We start from the raw sequence: 24,690 nt of genomic DNA, 5'->3' as shown, positions 1-24,690 counted from the left end.
GGGCATATTAGCAAGAAGTCGTTTTTAGTTGTAAATATAATGAGTCCATAAAAAAAAATTTTTTGTTTTCTTACACATTTTTTTAATGAAAACTTTTAAAACCTGAAAAATCATATAATTTATATACTAACTATTAGGTACATGATTACATGTATCTCGAACCACGAACGCTCTATCATAACTACATTATCGCAACAACTTAATTTGATATTTTGGTTTAAGAAGATATAAGCTTTTCTTTGTAACAAACCTGTGTGGAGGAAATTTATTTCATCCTAAACATACCTACCTATGTGTTTTTTAATTTGTATTTTTTTTTTATTTATGGTTTGATGTTTCCGCAAAAAAATAATGATGCTGAAAACATCGCTCTTGGAAACATCGATGTAATCGAAACTTCAAAGTTTTTTTTTTAAGTGAAGGGCAGCAGGCGAGTTCTACTCAAAACACGAATGTGGAAGAAAAACATTTCTGAACTATTTTCCTACTTTTAGTACAGCTGAACCATAAATTAAGGTACCTTCCACGTAAGAATTTTGTAAAAATATAGGTTATTTTCTCCAAACCGGTCCCTGCGATTTTGATAAAAACATTCAACTGAAATCGCAATGTAAAATGTAGTATGGTCAACGTTGATTCAATTTTGAAGAAAAAAAAAAACAATTGAAAATGATGGCCTTCAAAGAAAAATCATTCCGAAAAACAGTTAAATCAAAGTGGTTTCTGTTTATTTTAACTAGGTTCAAGATTCACACAGTGTAGAATGGTTATTAACTTCTAAATTTGACAACCTCAATAATTTCAACATATTAAAAAAAAGCTTTGATTGTATTAATTAAAAATTAAATATAGAAAAATTAATTTATTGGATTAAGAAAAATATAAATTTTTCCTTTTTCCTTGACCTTTCATTATTTAATGAATGTTATCTTCTTCGTTGGCTACAGGTCGTGTTTTGATTTTACTTTTTCTTTTCTGTCGACGTTTCGATTGTGCTTACAATCTTCCCGAGGACTCTAAGAAACAATGTTCTAAAAATTGCTTATATATTTAAATTTTATACTTATCTTTATCCTAATATCTTTCTTATAGTTCTAGCTTGATTTCTTATAGTTTATTTTCGCTGTTGTTTAAATATTTTAAAATTCAATAAAAAATTTCTTGAAAAAGACGTTTATAATCATTGAAATTTCAAAATATAAAAATATTTTTATTTGATAAGAAATTCAACAAATTTTTCTTATCAAATTTAACTTTAAGAATTCAAGTTGACTTTAAAATTCAACTTAGAAATTCCTTCTAACAAACTAACTATAAATACTGCTAAGCCCTTCGCAATCTGTTCTCCTATTAACAGTATTCTCTATATCTAAAATATGTAGCATTTCTAATACCATTCTTTTACTATAATGCTTTTCTGTTTGTAAAATATCTACATTGTTATAATCTGGTCTATGTCCCTCATCTATAAAATGTAAAGCTAGAGCAGTTTTTTGTGAATGTCCGTTATTTATATCTTACCTATGACCGGCTATACGGTTTTTCAATTTTTGCATGGATGTACCTACATAAACTGATGGACAGTTATTTGTTAAATCACCTAAACATTTTAAGGCTTGGCCACACTGGAGGGTATGCGGTAGCGGTACGGGTAGCGGTGAGGATACTTGTATGAAAAAAATTCCAAACTGACACATCAACGTTCAGGTGTGGAATTTTTTTAGTACAAATATCGTTACCGCTATACCGCATACCCTCCGGTGTGGCCAAGCCTTTATTTTATATACGATATTTGATTTAGGTATCATTTTTAGAAAATTCGACTTTCAACATTTAGATAGCTAAACGAACATTATCTTTGTTTCTAATAAGAGCATCTTGAAGTCGATTAGAAAGACAACTTCTGTACGAAAACTGTGTTGTATTTGTAACTAAATTTGGTTGAACCAATGGATGAAAATATTGGTTCAATAATTTTTTTATTATATTTATTGGAAAAGAATTTGAAAGTAGAGTATCCATGATTTTGTTAATGTTATTCACTGGTATCCAATACTCTGGTAATAAAAGTAAAATAAAAATTCGACCTGTAGCCAACGAAGAAGATAACATTCATTAAGAAAAATATATACATATATATTTTTTAAATATCAATTTTTCGAAAACGGGACATATTTTTCAAGTCTTAGTTTTAGGCTGTGTTTTATTTTTCTCCTGAACTAGATCAGATTATTGTATTTATTTGCGAAACACTAACAAAACAAAATCCTGATTTTATTGTAAGCTATCGTGCGGCTAAAATCGACTCGTGAAAAGTCGACATTACTTTCCCAATTTTCTTTCTTTATATTCAGTTTTTGATTATAAATTAAAAAAATACATTAATCCTTCTGCAAACAATTTATACTATGGAGATAAAAGTTTAACCGGCTCCCAGAGCAGGGTAAATGTTTGACAGCTGAACATTTTTTTTCTAAAAAAATGTATTGTAAAAAATTTAGCTTAATTTAAGCTCCGAAACAAAATCCTCTCGAAAATACATTTGATCTAAGAATTTGGATAGAATTTTGTATGTTAGCTAAAATTTTGCATATATTTTGAGCACTTGGCCATTTTTTTTGATTATTTTGGAAGTAAGTTTTTTTAATTCTGTGACCCCCCCCAAACCAAATTTCTAGATCCGCGCCTGTCTCACTTACAGGTTAATTTGTGTGTTCCGTAAGGTTCTGCTCTTAGACCCCTTTTATTTTCTTTTTTTAAACAAAGAAAAAAGAAATATTAGAAACAAATAGAATCTGTATTAAATTAATTGGATTTCTGCATATTGCCAAGAAATGAAGAACTCTTTAAATAAGTTATCAACAAGTTTGCGATATAGGTACTATATTATATCAAGTTATGCATTCGTACAAAAAAAAAGTTGAGATAGCATTTTTCCATGACATTACGATGATAGAGAATGCCAAAAAAGTGGGTCCCGAAAGTCCGTCTGCCTGTCCGTCTGTCCGTCTGTCAGTCTGTCTGTAAACAAAGCTACAGCCTAAACGGATAGACCGATTGATGTCAAACTTGGTATGTAGCTTTATTTAGCAACTCTCCAGAGGGGTTTTTGGAATTAATTTTTTTGGACCAAAAATAACGGTACTTGTCATATACCGATTTTAGTAAAATTGAAATTGCTCAAAAAAATAATTTTTGGAATTTTGAAAAAATTTTGAAATTTTTTTTTTTTGAAAAATCAAATTTTCGAAAACGGGACATTGAATTTTTTTAAAATTTTGTTTTTAGATGTTGATTAGTGATTTCTACAAAATGGCATACCAATTTTATTTTTAAACTTTTTTTCCAAAAAATTATTTATAAAAAATTAGTTCTTTAAGGGGGAAAATCACTCTGGAAGACAGCTTTTTCAATAATTTTTTTTGGAAAACCGAAAGCATTTATTGAAATTTGGAAAAGTATATGATATTATTGACATTATGAAATATTGATACCTTTTTTTTGAAGTAAAATAAAAACAAAATGGCAGCTCTACAGCTCTTTAAAGTTGGCGTCTACAGTTTGCGTCGTGCAATGCCCAAGTCCAGAAAATTATTTATAATCAAAAAAGAAATTTTTTCCAATAAAATATATTTATACGCATTGCAAAAATTAGAGACAAAAAAAAAAACGAAAAAACAATGTTTTTTTATAAAAAACATTGTAAAAAAAATATTTATAGTAAAAATTATATTAAACTTTTAGGTTCATGCTATATCCAATAAGTTAACGAGTAATTTGCATTTTATTTCAAGTCGATAGCTTCATTAGTTGTTGAATTACGTTGCACGGCGCGGAAAAAAACGCGTTTCGAGAAAAATGCGTTTAAAATTTTCGTTTTCGTATCTACTGTGGTAGATTCGGAGCGCGTAGGTTTCAGGACCATCTAGGGACTTTTGAGGATTTATTTAAGGCTAAGACCACTGAAAATAGTTCTTAGGTTGATAAATGAATTTATTAAGCAAAACAAAAAAAATAATGCAAAAATAAAAAATTCCAGAGGGATTTCCCCCCTTAAAAAACGGCTCTAACGATTTTGAAAAATTTTTTTCTAAAAATGCACTTATATCAATCAAAACTGCATACCTACTTGTTTTGGAGGGAGGGCAATTTGATTTCAGATTTTATTTTATTTTTTTTTTTTAAACGAATTTTAATTTTTTTTGTACCTATATGTATAGTAGGTACCTACATTTTCCAAATTTCTATATGAAAAGTCTTAAAAATTTAAGCAATTTGAACTCCAAGAGCAAGTTCTTGCGACCCAGTCGTGCATTTTATTATTTTATATTTTTAACAAAGTTCATAGAAAGCAATTTCTATTAAATTAAATGAATTCTATAAGATAGATTCTATAGATTTCTCATTTATCTTGTTTTTCTATTCATTATTTTCTCCTTCAAAAAAATTAAGAACAACGCGATATCAAACATATATAAATCATGACTTAAATCTCTCTTTGAAAAAGTTTCTTTAATTTATTTTTTTTTTCGCAAACTTTATCTTTATAAATAAATTTTTTCTTGAGTTTGGCCTTCCCCAACATTTATTTCTTGTGTTTGGCATTTTCAAGTTTGTTTTAAAAAGAAAAACAAAAAAAACTCTAGAAACTTTTAATCTTTAAACTTCAATTTTCTTTTCACATTATTTTTACAAATTATAAGAAATTCGTCATCACTATGACGAAGAAACTACAATATGAGAAAAACGACGACGACGATGTGGATGCTGGATGATGATGAAGCGACTCTCTCAATATAATAATAATACCAAGTGTAAGCAAAATGAGAAAGAGCCTGAAAGCATTTTCAGGCCATTACCCTAGATTTTGTCTCATATTTTGTTGTTGTTGTTTTTGTTTTTCAACAAAATGTCAATTTTAAGTGTGATATCAGATGCGAAAGAGACTTTTCTTGTGCTTCCTTGAATTTCGAAGGCGGAAACTCTTGGGATGTAGTATTTTTCTTTACTAATGGATACTATCAGACTTTTGACATTTTGACTCTTTCTCATGGATGACACGAAGTATTTATTGTAATAAAACGAATGTCAATCATTATGCTCATGTGTGTACTTTTTTGTTGGTCCTTTCAAGAATTTCATGTTATTAATATCTCACAGGATTTGCTATTATTGAATTGATTATTGTGTAATAATATGTGACATGTGCCTTGTCTTAAGAACAAAAGCAGATTTATTTGGAAATGTTTTTGCGTTCATTATTAAAATTAATATCTTATAGATCCAAAACTTGAATAAAATGATGATTACATTATTTTGGTTTTTGTCTCCAAGTTTACTAGATTTATTTTTATTTGTTTCAATAAAAAAAAATAAAATAAAATAAAATAAAATAAAATAAAATAAAATAAAATAAAATAAAATAAAATAAAATAAAATAAAATAAAATAAAATAAAATAAAATAAAATAAAATAAAATAAAATAAAATAAAATAAAATAAAATAAAATAAAATAAAATAAAATAAAATAAAAAAAATAAAATAAAATTAAATTAAATAAAATTAAATAAAATTAAATAAAATAAAATAAAATAAAATAAAAAAATTAAATAAAATAAAATAAATAAAATAAAATAAAATAAAATAAAATAAAATAAAATAAAATAAAATAAAATAAAATAAAATAAAATAAAATAAAATAAAATAAAATAAAATAAAATAAAATAAAATAAAATAAAATAAAATAAAATAAAATAAAATAAAATAAAATACATGTATAAGAAAATTAACGAAGATATAATTTGAAGCCATAAGTTGACAAAAACCACGTTTTCGACCTGTTAGTATAAAAGTAAATAAAAGACATGATCACGTGCGCCAGTGAAATTTTGAATTTGGAATCCCTTAGAAAAGTATGAATTGGTTCGAACTTTATTTTCCTTGAAGATCAGTGCTATTAACGGTGTTTTATTTAATTAATTTCTTATTATCTCCCAAAATAAGGGGTTTGAAACAGCATTTATTGTTTATTGAAACATTTTTTTTTTTTTTTTTTTTGAAGAATCAATTCTTCGAAAGACGTTTCACGGGTCGTTTGAACACGACACTACTCGAAGTGTCTTGCACCCCAGGAATGTTCCTTGGGGTCTAAATAGTAAGAAAAAAGCTTTTTTAAAATCTTTTATCGAGCTATTCGTATACGTATACGTACTCTCCCTCATGTTTTGGCTCATAACTCTGTTAATAATAACGGTAAAAATATTAAATAATGGCTCTATTTTTAGAAAAAATATGTCTCTTTTTAATTGCGTTTCAATTAAACTGATATCATTTAAAATCTTCAGATATTAAAACTTAAGTCCGTTCATTTTTCCTGCCTTATTCAATTTAACTAATCAAAAATTTTTTTTTATAGAAGTCAGAGTATACTTTTCTAATGGTTTTTTGTATGCTGAACCCGAATCCGAAGTCAGAAAAATTCTATCACATCACGTTTTTGGTGGTTTCTCAACAAACTAACCATCTTCTTTCAAAATCTGTTTAAATCTCTTTAATATTTCTTTTCGTCTCTGAGAAATCCTTAGCTGAATTCAACATGTTTGGTGCATATTCTCTATATGCAAAAAAATCTTATGTTTATTTGGGTTTCATGGCAAATCTCAAAAATTTCCTTACCTATAAACTTAGACCCCTAAAGTCGTTTTGAAGAGATCACCACCATTTCGAGGAACGTTTTTCTAGTACTAATTTTTGGGGTTTTGCGGTAAATTGAAAAATATACATTTTTGTGCTAAAGCGAACATTTGAGCATGAAATTTTTATCATAAAACAAAGTTGATTTTTTTAAGAATTCGGTCATCGAAATTTCCCACCTCCATGTTTTTGACCCCATTTTTTTTTTTTTGCAAATAAAAACTCAAAGAATAGGTACTTACATAAATATCCAAAATAGTTTCACGTTGTTCCAGTTTTTAAAAAAATCATCTATCAAATCCTCTTTAATCAATTCCTTGTATGTTTTTAGCACCATTGTTCCATATTTGTTTCAGTTGAAAAAGCTGCAAAATAGAAAAAAAAAATTATAATCAAAGTTTTAAAATATAAAAAAAAAACTTTTGTCAATTCACCAAAAAAAAGGAGTAAAAGGAAAAAACACAAATAAATTTATGTAGAATATGGATGGAAAGAAAATACATATCATTTAAAAAAAAGACTTCCTGTGTATTATACAATAACGGTGTGTGGTATGTATGCACTTAATTTCACCAAAAATGACATCATTTTGATGTAAGAATATTTTTTTATACCCCCCCTCCCCCTCCTCCCCTACATGAATAAAATGGCCATATTATATTATGTGATGATGATGATGTTTTTTGAGGTAGTATTTTTTATGGTGTTGGTGTGTTGGGTAGATGTGATGGTAGTTTGTATGAATAGAAGCCATCATTTACATCATAATTTCAAAAAGCATAATTAAAACCCAATCTCTGCTTTTGATAGAGGAAATATGTACCAGCTCTTCTCTACACTACCCCTTTTTTGTGTTGCCTTTAGTCTGACTGGGGATGATATGTCCCTGTATGTCATTCTGTCATGTCATAGATCATGTCCACATTAACGTTGTCATATTATATAGAGAAAGAGATGGTTATATAATATCGTTGCTCTCAAAGTGGAACAAATGACTACTGACGACAACGAACGACGACGGAACACAAAATTTACGCTTGGTGAAGTTTCAAGTTTCATTAATTACTGTCTCATATGAGAGGAGGAAATCTCAGACCCCGTCCAACCATCCACCCCCTATTTAATAGCAGGAAGGGGATACAATATGACCCAGAAGGCCACTGATTCAACCATCAGCAGAGCATCAGAGTATATGGTGAATGGTGATGAACTTTGTACTCTGCGGTGTTTTTTTTATTAAAACTTCTATACATATTCTCGTAGTCAAGCTAAAACTTCATGCAAAAACATATAAATATTCTCTCATGTTGATTGATGGGATCATGTCGAATGCATAATTAACTCATTGTTCAAATTGGCGAGTTGCGGAGTTGTGTGTGTGGTTGTTGATTTCATAATTAGATTAAGATAAAGCACTCTCCATGGGGGCATTTTTGGCTTTGGCAACAATTATTGCATATATCAAATATTCTCTTATAGAATTGAATGGTCTAAGAAGTGGGTATGGTTGCCAGATTCCAAGAAATTAATTAAAATTATTTAAATAAATAAAAAATATTTTCTTTTTATGTTGGGAAAACCACAACTAAAATAATTTTACAATCAGTAAAAAGTGTAGCCAAAACGCTCGTGCAGCTCTACATTTAAACATCTTTCAATTCTGAGAATATTGCTTGAAGTAAGGGCTGATTATAATAAACAAAATCATTCCTTCTACGCCAATAAATACCAACAACAATTCAGGAGAAACTTTTTCACGAATGGAGCGTGCTACTTTTTGTTTTTGAGCTGGAATTTGTTCTTCTTCAAATTTCCCATTTTATTTGCCTTCAAGAGTAAATCGATATAAATAGCCTTGTAAATTTGCCCCAGACACATAGGACAACACAAACAGAACTATATTTCAAAAATCAACCACAATTTGCATAAAAAAGCAGTAAATGCTTTTACTAGGAGATTTGTATTGTATTTAAGAATAGCTGGACACTTAGAACGAATGAAGTTTTTAACGCCATCTTTTAGCGTAAAAGAAACAGAAAAAGAAGTTTGTCTGAAGGAGAGATCAGGTTGCAGTTGATTAACTCAATAACTTAATTTTTAGGAACTTATATTCGAAGATTTTAAACATCGCTTCTAATGGTTTAAGTTTTTGTTGAGAGTAAGTGAGAGCTATTAAAAAAAAAAAAAGAAATAGACCACATTCATGACAATTTTCAAATTACTTAACAATTTTTTTTTAATTTTGTATATAGTTTTTGTTTTTGTTTTCACTACAAACACAGTGTGAATTATAATGAGGAGTAAAAAAAATTAAAAAAAATAAAATGTGTAAATGCGGGTTAAGCTGTTCGTGACTGAGGCAAAAGTTTATGCAGAAGCAGTTTTTAATCCAGTGGTGATTCGGTTGGTGAGAGAACAGGAAAGTAGAGTTAAGCTTTTGCTTGATTCGAGCAGTGACGTAGGTATCTATAAAAAATTAAATGCACAACTGAGTGGCACGTACTTGCTCTTAAAACTCAAAGTACTAAGATATTTAGGACTTTTTATACAAATTTGGTAGATAAATGTATTTGAAAATACATTTACCAAAAAAAACATAAAATTCGTTCTTCAAATGAAAAAAACAACTGTTTAAATGAAATTGAAAAATAGAAAAAGAATTTTCAAAATCGTTAGAGCCGTCTTTTTTTAAATCTAATTTTTTATAAATAATTTTTTGAAAAAAAAAAGTTTTAAAATAAAACTGGTATGCCAGTGATGCTTGTAATTATTAATCAACACGTAAAACCAAAATTTCCAAGAAAAAATTCAATGCCCGTTTTTGAAAATTCGATTTTTCAAAAAAAAAAATCCAAAAATTTCATAAAACAAATGATAGCAAAAGATTCTCTAGGTAATTTAAGGAAAATATATAAAAGGCAGTAAGGGACAATCTTCCATCGTTTAAGCGATAAATGCAATTTTCTAACAAATAATAAATATTTTGAAAACAACGGCAACACCTACAATATTTTAAAATACATTTTTAAAAAGCCAGAAGCTAATTCTTATCTCTTAAATTTAAATCCACTAAATTTAATCAAGACTTTTTGAAAAAATGGTCCTAAACTCAGAATTAAAAAAAAAAATGTTATTAGAAAAATTTAAAATGACTTTTTTCCAAACTTTTTCTAATAAAATATGAATTTATTTAAAAAAAATGTTTGGCCACAATTATTATCAGTTGAATTTCGAAGCAAAAAAGGCAAAATATATCACACTTTTGAAAAAAAAAAATGAAAAATTACTTCAATTTCAATGGTTTTTTTTTTATTAAAACTGAATTTTTGCATTGAAATAATTAATTTTCTCAAAGACTGTGGTAAATAGGAACTTAAAATTTTTGCTATTTAACTTTCAACAGTAAGGGTTATTAAATGAATAAAAAATAATTTTATGTTTAGATGTTGAACTTTAAAAAAAAAAATAAATTACATTTTTTTCAAAACTTTTATTAAAAAAAGTTCTTCGAAAATGAAATACCTACTTTTTAATTTTTTTCATAAACCGTTATACATATTGCTATTTCCTTTTATAATTTGAAATCATAATAAATGCGGCCAAAAAAATTTGAAAATGAATGCATTTTATATTACGACCAAGTTTAAAAAACGACATTTTAAAATTTTTTCAATAATTTCTTTTTCAAAAATCTGAGTTCAATTACCATTCTTTCAAAAGCCGTTCATTCAATTAACTTAATTTCAATTTTTCAAATATGACTAAGCTTCTAGCTTTTAAAAAATGTATATTTGAATATTGTAGGTGTTGCCGTTGTGTTCAAATATTTTTTTTTGTGTTTGAAGTCAATTAATAAGAAAATTGCATCTATCGCTTGAACTATGGAAGATTGTCCCTCACTCCCATATATTTTTTTTCCTTGAATTTCCTAGACAGTCTTTTGGCATCAATTAATTTATGAAATTTAAGAAAAATTTTTGAAAAAAATTTGTTTTTGTTCACAAAAATCTTCAGTTAAATTAAAAAAATCAAAACGGCAACACCGGCAATTTTTAATCTATAGACTTTAAAGTATTTTTAATTATCGACGTTTGAAAAAAAAGATCATCAAAATCTAAGCTGTTGGGCCGGGTTCCCTAATATTGCCAATTTTTGAGCTTTAGTTACTCCGCTATTATTTTTGGCTTAAAATCAATATATGTATGTGCTTTTGTTTAAAAAATCGTTGAACTTAAGCAATCGGAAAAAATCAGTAAAAAAAAATGGTTCTTGAAAAAAACTTTTTTCATAAAAAAATAGATAAAACTAATTACTTGAATTTTTTGATCAAAATCGTAGGAGCCGTTTTTAAAGAAAATTAAACTTTTCCAAAATTGCTATATGACAGGTATACCGTTATTTTTGATTAGAAACAAATAATTCCAAAAAAAAACCCTCTGTACAGGATCCAAAAACTGCTACTTACCGAGTTTGAAGTGGATAGGCCCTGCCGTTTACGTAGCTCTTTATACAGACCAACAGACATTCTAAAAAAATGACAGACTGACGTACAGAAGTTGACGGACTTTAGAGACCATCTTTTTTCGCTTTCTCTATCATCCTAATGTCCATCCATTGTTGTCTCACTTTTTTTTACAAATGCATAATTTGATATATAGCATCTACAAACCTACACATATCGCAAGTAAAAACTTATGGGAGGGGGCAAACCTTCAAAATTTTTCAATCATTTGTTTTCGTTTTTAAGTTTTTCGTAAACCTTTTAAGTTACTTGTTGTGAAGAAAATTTTATTATTTTTTTATTTTTGCTTTTAGGAATTAGCCAAATGCACAAAATATAGCATTGCAAGTTGCAACTCAATTAACAAAATTAACAAACCACATACTGAAGGAGAGACTGTTTTAACGATACCTAAACTTCAATACGATCTGAATAAAATGAAAAACACAAATTACAAGTGCATGGCTTCCAGATCGTTCATACATTTTTACGTAAAATCCAGAAGGGAGAGCATTTTTGAAAAAAAAAAAAAACATGGCGAAAAGAAAATTTTGTGCAGCAATTGTTTTGGAAACCGGTCAGAGACCAGAAATAACAATCAACCTTTATTTTCAATCGGTTTCTCTCTGAGAGTTACCTGCACATTACTTTAAACAGTTTCGGTTAAGGTTTGAGATTTATTTTAAAAAATCAAAAATAAAGGTTATCGGTTGAGATTTATTTTTTATTTTTTTAAATATCTCTCAATGGTTAAGATTTTTACAAAAAAAATAAATGGAAAAGGTCAACCTTTAACCGTTTTAGCTGAAAATAAATCAAAAATGGTCAATTCAAAGGAAAATGTCGAATATGTCAAGAATGTCTTTATATTGCAAAAATAAAAATGAAATGGATGTTTTTTCTAAGTTTATGTATTAAATAATGTATGAACTAAATAGACTCTCACAGTTCTTTAGACCCAAGATTATACCTCTTTTCGTTTAAAGTAAAATCTAAAGACGAAAATGTGTTTTCCACTGTGATTTGAGTCGCTGGGACGACAAGCACAACCAATGCAATTTCGAATATTTCAGGAGACCGATGTTCTAATATCTAGGTCAAAGCGTTCAGCTTCCAGAACCGTTTTCGCCCGCCCAACTTCAAACGGCTATATTTTGGAATTTTGAAAAAAATGAAAAAATGATGCCAAAAGGTAGCGGAGACTCTAACCTTCATTTGGGTACAACTCCCATCCCTGTAGGTGCACGCGTTCTCAAACCGGGAGAACTTAAAGGTAAAAAAAAAGTTAAGCCCGATTCTGAAAAAATAGGCATGATGTGGCGGTTTAACATCGAAAATAATTTTTTTAAATCTGTCATTATCATTTGGCATCACTCCCAAAAATTGCTCTCAAGCGGTTTAGCTTCCAGGAGCGTCCAAAGATTCGGGAATTTTTCGAAAAAAAAATTTGCTCCAACTTTCAAACGCGATTTTCTCGGAATTTTGAAAAAATCCAAAAACCCGATTATACCACTATCGGGTAGCTGAGAATATAAGCTTTCATATGGCACCACTCTCATGTCTCTAGGAATTGATAAATTTGCAGATGAGATTTATTTTTTTCCCTCAGCGATAAATGTCACTGGTTGACCGAAACATAAAAAAATACAAAATAAAGGTTTCTCTCAGACCTTGACCGAAATTTTTCTTTTTTAAAAATAAAGGTTATTTTATGACCTTTATTGAAAATGGCGACAAATAAGAGTTATTAAGGAATATTTCAAAAGGTTCAGATTTATTTCTGATCTCTGGTTCCGGTAAACAATGGCTAAATTGAACATAACGATTGAGCACTGATATTTTTCAAGTAAAATTTTGTTTCCGAAGTAACCTTTAATTTCGAACTTTTAGAACCAATTGCTTAGTTGTAGATATTTATGACACAAAAAATAAGATAGGATGTTTCCATTGATCTCTCTCGGCTCTTATCGCAACCACCAGTATCAAGTTAACAAAATACCAGAAACATTGCCAAGAAGCCATCACAAGTGTTGTAGTAATGGACTAAGCTTACTAAGTTTGTTTCAGGCTATGAATTCATTTGATAAAAAAGTCCATTTTAATAGAATCAAAAACAGATCTGTTGACGACAGTAATCACCTTTTTTCTGTTCCATTCTATGGGAATGGATTTTCTCAAATAGAAATAAAAACCTGCTTTTGAAGTGAAAAAGAAGCTTACATGACTCATTAACTCGTAAAAGAATGTGATACCAAAGCTTGCATTTAATGCGATTTTTAAACATTCAGAAAAAAAGACCTTGAACTTTGGTTATGAATATTCCAAAAATGAAATTAAAATTTTCAATGTCCATCAAAACCATCATCGCAAAACCAAGTCCAAGGTTATGCAGATGCTGTAATTCTGTAATGGTAGACATCCTTCAAGGCATCTGGCAACCATTTCAATTAGATCTTTGTATTTTGTTCTCGACAACTAGAAGACTGACGACCGACCGACGACGACCAAAAAGACGTCAACTCCTATTTTATAGGTTTACCACTTTACTACGTGACTGCGGCTAGTCGTCGTCGTCAGCCAGCACACAACAACATCCCAAGTCCTTTATAATTGGCCCATCAGGAGGACTGTAAACCTCCAACATTTATACCTTCACCCGCCCTCTTCTATGTCAATATAAGGTACAAGGTACATTTTTTATATGTATTTTGCACCGCCAATGCACATGACATTGACCCAATATAAGAGATTGTTGAGGGAAGAGAGAAAAACTTTGAAGAATAAAAAAAAAAATCGATAAAACAATTATTACTACCCTTCCACTTCCCAACTACCCTCTCGTACTACCAAAACCATTAGGACGACGACGACAACGGTCCGTATGGTGATGGTCTGTTGCTATTGCTCCTGCTGCTAAAACTGACTGCTGAAGCTGAAGCGAATGGCTTTTGCTTTTTGCTATACGATTATTATGCAATATACACAGAAATGGCTTTTACGAGCAAAAGAAAAAGGGGTTTTGGGCTTTTTTCATGATATGGAGAAAGGGGGTTAGCAGAGAAGTAGTAAGGAAAACTTTATTCATTAGAACGTAGAGGGAATACATGAATATTCGAAACAAAAATGGGTTACACAAGAAACCTTGGTTGGATGATGTTTCCATCCAACAAACAACAACTATATACACTCAACCCTTACGAATGAATTCAATGTTATTCTACACTGAGAGAAATAAAAAATTACGGTTGATCCATGAATCAATTAAATTAGAATGGGAGAGAGGAAAAATTGCATTATTCATAGTATTTAGTCGGTGTGGGGGCAAAATTATTCCACGGTCACTGATAAGTGAAACATCTCGTGTAAGCCATGAAATCTGATGGATGGAGCAGCTGGAAACAGTGCTCATTGCTTAATGAGAGACATAAAGAATTTTTAATGTTTTCTTTATTCTTAATATTTCGTGACTAAAACTCCTGAGCTCTTGTGGATGTCAAGAGTAGTCCAGCCAAATAACCAAAAAAATTGATCAAACGTGAACAAAATTCACTTTTGACTAAAAATCAGCACAGACCTTCGATACATTATTGAAAATGTATGCAAAATAAAGTTATTCAAAGTTATAAGTCGAACATAAAAGTAGAAAAACTATCAAAAAGAGAAGGTCTTACTGCATTTAATCAACAGAATCATTGCGAAGAAGCAACTTTTGGAATCAAGGCATTCGAAGTAGCTACAAATATGGGCTTTCGATGAGTCCTCCGAATTATAGATGAGACGCTTTAAAAATTCGAAAGCAGGGCTGTACGACGTACAACTTACTACATACTAATAGAGACAACAAAAATCTATATTTTGTGGGTCAAATAGAACACTGCAGAAGATTTTGTCCAGTACGAGATTTGCTGAAAGGAAGAACTTAAAATTTAAATTAAGAACCGAGCTAAAAATGGGGTTTTGAAGGACTCAAGAAAATTTTAAAACACGAAACGAACGAACGAAAGAAATTTATTCCAGGATTGGTGAGAAAATTGGACAGAAGAGATATTTGTTTTGTGTATGTATGCTTAAGGCCGGTGGAAAACTGAGCGCGTTTTTAACGCCGCGATAAAGTTTTCGTACTTTCTGTTATGATTATATACGACACGTATGTTACACCGCATTGCTTATATTTAGTTCTCTTGGTTCGTTGCGTGAAAATAATATAGTATCAAAAAGTATACAAATCTCAACGCGGCGCGTGCCGAGGCGTTAACAGCACTTTCTCTGTGGTTTTTAAAACAGCTGAAATTAAATTGAAATTCTTATAACGTGATTCAAACCGCTGGCTGTACTGTGGTTAAACCGAAGGCCAAAAATAGAAATATTAATAAAAAGTGTTTTTATTGAAAACCGTTAAAATAAAGAGAAAATATTCCAATGAGAAATGCAATTTTTTAGGTCGATAAATTGTTAAACAAAATTCAATAAAAATTGTTAAACAAAATTCAATAAAAATAAATTTAAACGTATAAAAACGGAAAAAATTTCAAATAAAAATTAAAAAATTTGTTAAAGTATTAAAATTTTTGATTTATACACACAAATTTTGAATGAAATATTTGAAAAGATAAAATGTTAAGTACAGTGTTAAAAATGAAAGTCGTGTTTTTTGTATTATCGTCTTTTTTTTAATTTTAGTGCAATATAAAAAATGTTATATTTTTTCGCAATATGAATGTTTAAAATAAGTGCAATATTAATGTTTGTATGTTAAATACTTGTACAATTTAAATGTTCATTACAACAAAAACAATTATTAAATAAACCTGATGATGTTCATAATCATGAACGAAATGTGCGTCGCGTCGTTACAAAATTCAAAAATGTTTTATTTCATTTAATTTGATTTTATACTGACCTACAGCCCGTAAACCATACATAAAACTATACATATATATAGAAAGGTCATAAAACATATACATAAGATTAAAAACCAATAAAACTGCATTAAAAATTCTGTGATAGGTGGTGTACTTTAAGAAGAATAAAATAAAACGAAAAAGCACTTCCTTTAAAGGACTTATTTTCCAACTAGCATCAACAAACATTTTAAAAATAGATGATTTAACTCGAGAAAAAAATTATATAAAAGATACAAATTTCCCATACTAATTTGTATGGGGAAAGTATGACTCTAGAGGAACGATTTAATGACCTCCCCTTAATTAGGTTCTAAACTTTCGAACTAGAGGGTTTCTCCACCGAAAACATCACTTTGGGAAATAACCCTAATTTATTTGTAATGGACAAAAACGGTTTTTTGGACCTTCACAAATTTAAAAAAAATCTAGATTTGTGAAACTTGTACCCATTTTAGATTTCTTAATTTTAGATAGAAAGTATTAAGACCTTTTTAAACAATGTATAAAACATGTGGTTTTAGAATTTATTAGCTGACAAAGTTCAAAAATTCAATTTTTTTCGTCATCAACATCAATTTAAAGTATTTATTTTCAAAACAACGGCGCAGGGACATAAGTCCCCAGGACATTTTTTTCGGGCCTAATGTCCCACTTTACTGGGTCATAAGTCCCGAATCGAATTCAGGAATTATGTCCCACCTTACTGAGACAGAAGTCCCAAATTTTTTTGTCGAAAATGGGACATAAGTCCCGAATAAAATAAAAACTATTTTATGTTACATATTTTTACTATAAATGTTCATATACATAGGTACTAAGTAATCCAAAAGGTTATTTTTTGGTGCAATGAAATACGCGCAAGTGAAATAAGGCAGCCTTTCGAAAATTGGCATAATTTTAATTTTCGAAAGAGAAATAAAGCCAATTTTCAACATTTAGCTTTATTTCTTTTTCACGTCAATATATTCGCGCGAATTTTTATTTCCACACCTCAAAATGGATTCTCCCGTGGGCAAAATTTTTTTCCGCTTCGCGTTTGGGTTGTGCAAATTAAAGAGATTCGAATCTGAGAAATTTGTTTCCGCTTCACGCTTCACCCTGGTAAGAGCTCATATCGGTTATCATATCACAAATTTCAATTATTAAACTTTCACTTTATACATTTGTTTATATTTTGTCACGATGCAATTTCGACTAAGCATTAATTTTGCAAACTTTGCTTTTGTTTTCCAACAGCTTGTAACCGTACCTTACATTGGAGTTGGTAGGTACTACGAAAAAAAAATCGTGAGAACAATATCGGTTCTATTATTTCTTTAGCTGTAGTCTCTAATAGTCTCTTTAGATACATTTATGCAAAAAAAAAACGTGGGACATAAGTCCCGAAAATTTTTTTCGGGACTAATGTCTCAGTAAGGTGGGGCATAATTCCCGAATTCGATTCGGGACTTATGACCCAGTAAAATGGGACATTAGTCCCAAAAAAAATTTTTGGGACTTATGTCCCTGCGCCCAAAACAACATGCTGTTTTAAAAACATATTCTAAAATAATAATTATTTCCAAATCAGACGGGATATTTTCTATGAAAATAGATTCAAAATTGGCTTAGAAAAAAAAAATTACGATTTTAACCCATGATACAGAAATTCGGACGTTTAGGCACCGAACAAAAATGTTATTTTGGCACGTAGTAGGATAACTTAAGCGCCAGCATTTGCGCTTTTTTTAATTGTTTTTGAAATTATCGATTTTTTAGTTAAAAATAGGCAAACAAAAATTTAAAAAAAACTAATTCAATACTATTTTTATTCAGGCTTAATACAAAATTAGATACTTCCAGAAAAGTTGATCTGTTTCCTTTTTAACACTCGAAATTTGTTCGACTAGAACATCACCTTTTTTAAACTCTTTCTTTAATCACAAATTTACATTAATTACCAAAAACAGAATGTACCCTTCCAGATGAAGTAACAATAAAAAGTTCGAATTTTGTAATTTAAAAATAACAATTTTTATGAAAAAAAAATATATGCTTTTTTGTATTGTATTGTATTATTTTTTGGCTTTATAATTTCGTCAATTGACAAATTTTTAACTTTTATTTTGATGCAAGTATTTTCTCCGAGTGTAGCTAGATAAATAAAAGTTCATAGTTTGGTTACATGCCAGTTTTTGCCTTCAATCAAGTAATTTCTCATGGGACATGGTATAGCTGCTAGAGGGCGTGTGTGTGTGTTTGTGTTAAAGTTTTTTGTTTTGTAGGCTTTCATCCAATAAAAATGTGTGTTGTTCGTTTTTATTTATTTAATTAATTATTTTCATCGCTTATAGACAAAATAAAGAAAAAAAAAAAACTTGATAAATATATTATCCCATGATCTGACCTGTGCTATGCGTCACATATTATTTCATTTTAACTAAATTATCTAAATTATATCACGTGTGTGTGTTGTTTTGAATTTTTTTATAATTTGATTATTCATAATAATTCTCACATCAAAAACAACAACAAACTTAAAAGTATAAATTAGATACATTATGTATTTATGTAAAAAAAAAAAGAAATAAACAAAAGGGTAAAAGTGAAGTTTTTTCTTGAAATTCAATATACCGCAGCACAGCGGTTGGTTTAATGTCGTAGGTTTTATTTTTTATGGTTTAATGTTTCATGAAAGTGAATTTTATATTACGAAGACAGAAGACATCGACCTAGTGACTGCGGTAAAGTGACTCTGACTATGCTGTAGGCACGATATTATGATTAGCATGTTGCGAGAATATTTTTAGAAGTGGTTGTTGTTTGGTGTCACATCTTTTAAGATATTTTTTTTCGATATCAAATTTAAGACTTTTTTTTAAGTAAATAAATTAGATTAAAACCAACTGTCTATCTATCACAAATTGACGTTATTGCTGGAATTTTTAAATTCGTGAGAGAATGTTTGTTTTTTTTTTTTCAAAAACATGCGTAAATAGATTAATAATAGACACAGATTGTTTATTTTTTAAAGTTAAATATTTAAAGAAGAAAAACAAATAAAATGACATTTTTTTCTTTTGTTTGTTTTTTATTTCACAATTTGGATTAAGTTCATAAAAGGAAGCAGTAAGTAACTTTTTCATATTTTTTTTTTATATAATTTTATTTTTAGAAACATATACGACACCGAATTCACTTGCAGAAATTTTTTAAGATAAAACTGAACCGTTTATGGTCCAAATCTGTTCGAAATTTCTAAAATACAGACTTGGATCTTTGCACGGTAAATTGTTGTTTAATTTAGCATACATACAAAATGTTTCACATTGGAAAAAAAGAAGATTATGGTTTTGAGAAAAAAAAGTGTATGTGGCGGTAGGTGCTTTATTAATTTGATGCTCCGGTATCATTTATCATTTTGAAAACATTCAGTCATCCTCAGTTCTGATAAGATCTTAATAATGAAATAAAAATCAAACACTTTATGTATTTAACAAAACTAAATAATAGCTCAATTAAAAAAAAAAATATGAAAATGTACATTAGGGTGGGTTAAAAAAATCGAAATTCTTTTTTTTGATTTGGTACTCCGAAAAATCGATTGCTAGACACCTCTAGAATATACACACCAAATATGAGCTCTTTATATTAATGGGAAGGTCCTCCGCTTTTAAATTTTCCATTTTTGCATCAAGCTTCTACAAAAAAAAATTATTTTTTTTATAAATCGACTTTTTTGCAAATTTCTTTGCTTATTCTTGTAGGAAATTGAACGTTCTACAAAAAAGACCTTATACTCTTTTTTCGTTTATCTAACTGTTTAATAGATATTTGAGGTCCAAAAATCGAGAAAATCTTTAAAAATTCGTTTTTTGTTCTTAATTTTGTAACAAATTGAAAAATTATAATAAACAAACGCGCAAGACTTATTCTTGTAGGAAACAGATTGGTCCACAAAAAAGGTCTTAATAATTTTTTTCAATAATCTAACCATTCTAAAGATATTCGAGGTCAAAGTTAAAAAAAAATATGAAAACATTTTTTACTTTTCAAAATTTTCTAATTCACTGAAAATTCAATATTTTCAAATTAGCAAGATGTTTTCTTGTAGGGGCTTAAACGTTCTATAAAAAGTTCCTTTGCAGCAAATTAATTTTTTAACAGTTAAGAAGATATTCGTATCCAAACTAATGCCTACTGATTTCAATAGTTTTCTTGATACAAGTATGCATTGCGATTTGAATACGAATATCTTCTTAACGGTTAAAGCAATTAATTTGCTGCCAAGGAACTTTTTATAGAACGTTTAAGTCCCTACAAGAAAACATCTTGCTTATTTGAAAATATTGAATTTTCAGTGAATTAGAAAATTTTGAAATTGAAAATTGATTTTTTAATTTTTTCTCGATTTAAATCGTGAATAACTTCTTCAGAACTCAATTTAGGGAAAATTACTGAGAGACCTTTTTTGTAGAGAATTAAATTTCCTATAAGAATCTGTCGTGGTTTTATTTTTCTATTCACTTATTTGCTCATCACAAAATTCCAAAGTGAAACAGTCAAATTGAAAAAACACTTCGATTTAAAAAGCTTAATTACTCGAATACGGCTCGTCTGACGAAAATTTTCAATCAGATCTTTTTTGTAGGAAATTTAATTTTATATAAGAAAAAATGAACAGAAATTTGTTTACTTTGATCGTCTAGCAGTTCTGTTGTAACACATCATATCATGTATAAAAATAAAAAACACCGATGATAGACCTCTTAAAATTATTTTTAACGGCTCAAATTTTCACCAAATTTTTTTTTTCATCATCCTGAACAAGATTTTCGAAGTAACTTTCAAAACAAAAAATATTTTATTATTTGGCCCATTCTAATAAAGTTATTCTTTCTTCATTCAACACTTCAACAGCCCTTATTGGTAATGGTTAATTAGCAAAATTTTAGAGAAAATCAACTATTTTGATACAAAAATTCTGTTTTTATCAAAAAAAATGCAATGAAATTGAAGTAATTTTAATTTTTTTTTTTTTTCAAAACTTTACCTTCCTCTTCGGAATTTAACTAATAACTATGGCCAAAAAAAATTTCATATTTTATTATATTATCCGAGTTTGAGAACCATTTTATTCAAAAACTGATCATTAAATTAAGTGGATTTAAATTTTAAAGAAAGGAATGAGCTATTTAAAAATGTGTTTTTTAAATAATATAGGTGCTGCCGTTGTGTTCAAACTATTTTTGTTTTTGTGTTGGAAGTCAGTTTGTGAGAAAATTGCATCTATCGCTTAAACGATGAAAGATTGTCCCTTACTCCCATTTATATTGTTTTCCCTTAAATTACCTAGTGAATCTTTTGGTATCATTTAATTCAGAAATTTAGGGACAAAATTGGGTTTGAAAAAAAATAATAATAAAAAATAAAATGTTTAATGCAGAATATCGTTCGTAATTAATACGATAGCCATCCATTACACATTATTTGCATAAATTCGTTTGACCATTTCTATGATTTGAAAGGAGAGCCAATCGTCACATAAGAAGGCAACTAGTTTCATTGCATTAGACACTATTATATTTTTTTTTAAGTTTGAACTTAAACGTTCACTTGGGTGTATGAGTGATTTTTCTATGTGCTGACAAATTAACTGTACATCCTTTTTTTGACTCTTATTCGTTCTCACTCCTTTTAGATGAAAATATAAATTTTAAAAATAAATCAGTTTTTTGTGTTTCTGAGTCGGAAAAGTATCAATATCCATATTTTATCGATTTTTTTGATACTCCAATTTATATTAATTAATAAGAAAAAATTTTAAGGTTTTTATTTTCGAAAATATAAACTTACAAATACTCTATGTATATACATTTATGCACACATTTGTTCACATTTGAAAGCCAATTTACTGAAACACAAAGTGATTAGTTTATTTTATTATTATTCAATTAAATTTTCAAATGTCGTCTTTTTTTTTTGGTAAATATTTTACTATGTGGTTTATTTTAATTAACTTTTGTTGCAGTTTAAAATAAATTGAAAAACAATATAATTTTTTTGTAGGTTTTACTTTGATATTAAAATATTTCACATTATTCAATTTGGTTTTGTGGGAATACATTAAGCATTTAACAAACATTCATTTTGTGGTTTCCTTCATCATTCGGGGCAAAATTGAAAATCAATTAAATGAATAATTCGACAGTCGTCGCTTTCATCATTATCATCAGCACACACATCAAAGACAGATGAAGGCAACTAGAACATATAGCTCATTGTTTAATTAATAGCCAATAAAGCCAATGATACACCAATATTGTGTGTGTACTGTAAACTATTCACAGAGTTAAAAGTCAAACTAAATTGTAGAGAGTGTAGACCATGTCCAGAAGCACTGACCACACTCACTGTGTCTAAATCGAATTAAATTATTTATTTATAGAACTCATTTGCACTATTGCTACCTATAATAATTTTTAAGGTGACCATATATTTTTTTCTTTGAAGAAAATGATACAAAAAATCTGAAAAATGCGGGTTTGTTGAAAAACAGTCTAAGATTGAAAAATGTTGAACATATTTAGAAGCTTAATAATTTTTCTAATTTAAAGCACAGTCTAAAGTTCTTATTTATAAAGCATATAAGCAGTCGTCAAATTAATAATATTACTTAAATTATTAAAATTATTAAAATTACCAAAATTATTAAAATTATTAAAATTTAAAAAATTACGAAAGTTATTATTAAAATTATTAAAATTATCAAAACTATAAAAATTATTAAAATTATAAAATTTATAAAAATTACTAAAATTATTTAAATTATTAAAATTATTGAAATTATTAAAATAATTAAAACTATTGAAATTATTAAAATTATAAAAATTACTAAAATTATTGAAATTATCAAAATTACTAAAATTATTATTAAAATTAATAAAATTTTAAAAATAACGAAAGTTATTATTAAAATTATCAAAACTATTAAAATTATAAGATTTATAAAAATTACTAAAATTATTTAAATTATTAACGTTATTAAAATTCTTAAAATTATTAAAATTATTAAAATAATTAAAATTATTGAAAGTATTAAAATAATTAAAATTATTAAAATTATTAAAATAATTAAAATTATAGAAATTATTAAAATTATCAAAACTAATAGAATTATTAAAATTATTTAAATTATTAAGATTTTAGAACTTGATGTCAGAACTCAGAAATAAAAGACATTTTTAAATTTTACGAAAACGGTCACCTTAACTAGAAAGTAACTACTTCTAACCAAATCAAAATAATACCATGACTCATTTATATCATTCATAAACACATAGTTCCTCTGATACAATCTGACATTTATCAAATATCCTACCTCTCGCCATCATTATTACCAGTGTTATTGTTTATTATCATCGTAATTTAGACGAATTATAACCCACTTATCAGGTGTGCTATGCATTGTTTTACACAAAATTTTCCAAGTAGGTACGAGTTATATCAGAGTTGTGTGTTTTCTTCGTTTCGTTTAATATTTCATCGTATTATAAAGTGCAGACTAGAAAATTCGTTTTTTTTTTTCTATTTTTATATTTAATTTGGATCATGAGTATATTGGTTAGATGGCTTGATGCACGCAACTAGGCAATAAAGAAAAATTATTACCTTGTTGTAATACAGGGATTCTAGAGAATATATAACACATGTTACATTGTTTTCGTATTAATAATGAAATGTGGGAATTGTCGTAAATTTATCTTTAGAGGTTGATTATCTGAAAAAGACTAAAGTGAATTTAGTCAATGAAGTTTTATGGGATATAGTGGGTGGAAAAGTTATATATAGAATAGGTTTAACTCGGAAATAGGAATATGAATTATTAAAACCCAACCTATTTTATTTATTTAGGAAAAGTGTTATTATAGAGAGTCAGAGGTTATGGTTTTTATAATGATTCATTGATTTTTAAATTACATACAATGGAATATAATTTGTTAACAGGTCAATACAATGGTTGTAATAACACCGGCACACAAAAAAAAAAAGTGTCATGAACCAGAAACCAGACCTATCTTTCTATATGTTTTTGGGCACGCTGAATACGAATTTGAAACCGTTTGGCCCCATCACCCTCCAGTTTTGAGCTGTGAGTGCATTTTGTTTGAATTTTTATGACTTTTTTGGAGTTTTTTGCATTTTTCTCAAAACTGAAGGGTGACCGGGCAAAACGGACTTGAAAATCGAATTCAGCGGTCCCAAAAACATATAGAAAGATAGGTCTGCTTCCTGGTACATGAAACTTTTTTTTTTGTGTGCCGGGTATGACAGCGACATGTGACAGTGCTAGCACACAAAAAAAAAAGTTGTATGAACCAGAAACCAGACCTATCTTTCTATATGTTTTTGGGACCGCTGAATCCGAATTTCAAGTCCGTTTTGCCCGGTCACCCTCCAGTTTTGAGAAAAGTGTAAAAAAGACCCCAAAAACTACCTTTTTTTGAGTTGTTTGCATATTACTCAAAACTGGAGGGTGACAGGGCCAAAGACAGTACAGGTAAAATAGTACCTACATAAAATCAACAAATAAAAAAAATTGTTACACTCATG

The 24,690-nt window shown here is 28.4% G+C and overlaps 1 protein-coding gene across 1 annotated transcript in view; it reads right to left on the bottom strand.

The window, feature by feature from the left end:
- The window catches only part of LOC129921278 (alpha-1,3-mannosyl-glycoprotein 4-beta-N-acetylglucosaminyltransferase B), a 142,378-nt gene that overhangs the window by 83,016 nt on the left and 34,672 nt on the right, over nucleotides 1–24,690 (bottom strand). Inside the window, exon 2 of the mRNA XM_056003062.1 lies at nucleotides 6,936–7,058. The gene's annotated coding sequence lies outside the window, so the exon portion shown is untranslated. The remainder of the gene's footprint in view (nucleotides 1–6,935; nucleotides 7,059–24,690) is intronic.

This window comes from Episyrphus balteatus, chromosome 1 (genome assembly GCF_945859705.1).
Source record: "Episyrphus balteatus chromosome 1, idEpiBalt1.1, whole genome shotgun sequence".
NCBI classification, from domain to species: Eukaryota; Metazoa; Arthropoda; class Insecta; order Diptera; family Syrphidae; genus Episyrphus; species Episyrphus balteatus.
The sequence above is the reverse complement of the archived record's forward strand: the minus strand, read 5'-3'. Positions and strand labels throughout refer to the sequence as shown.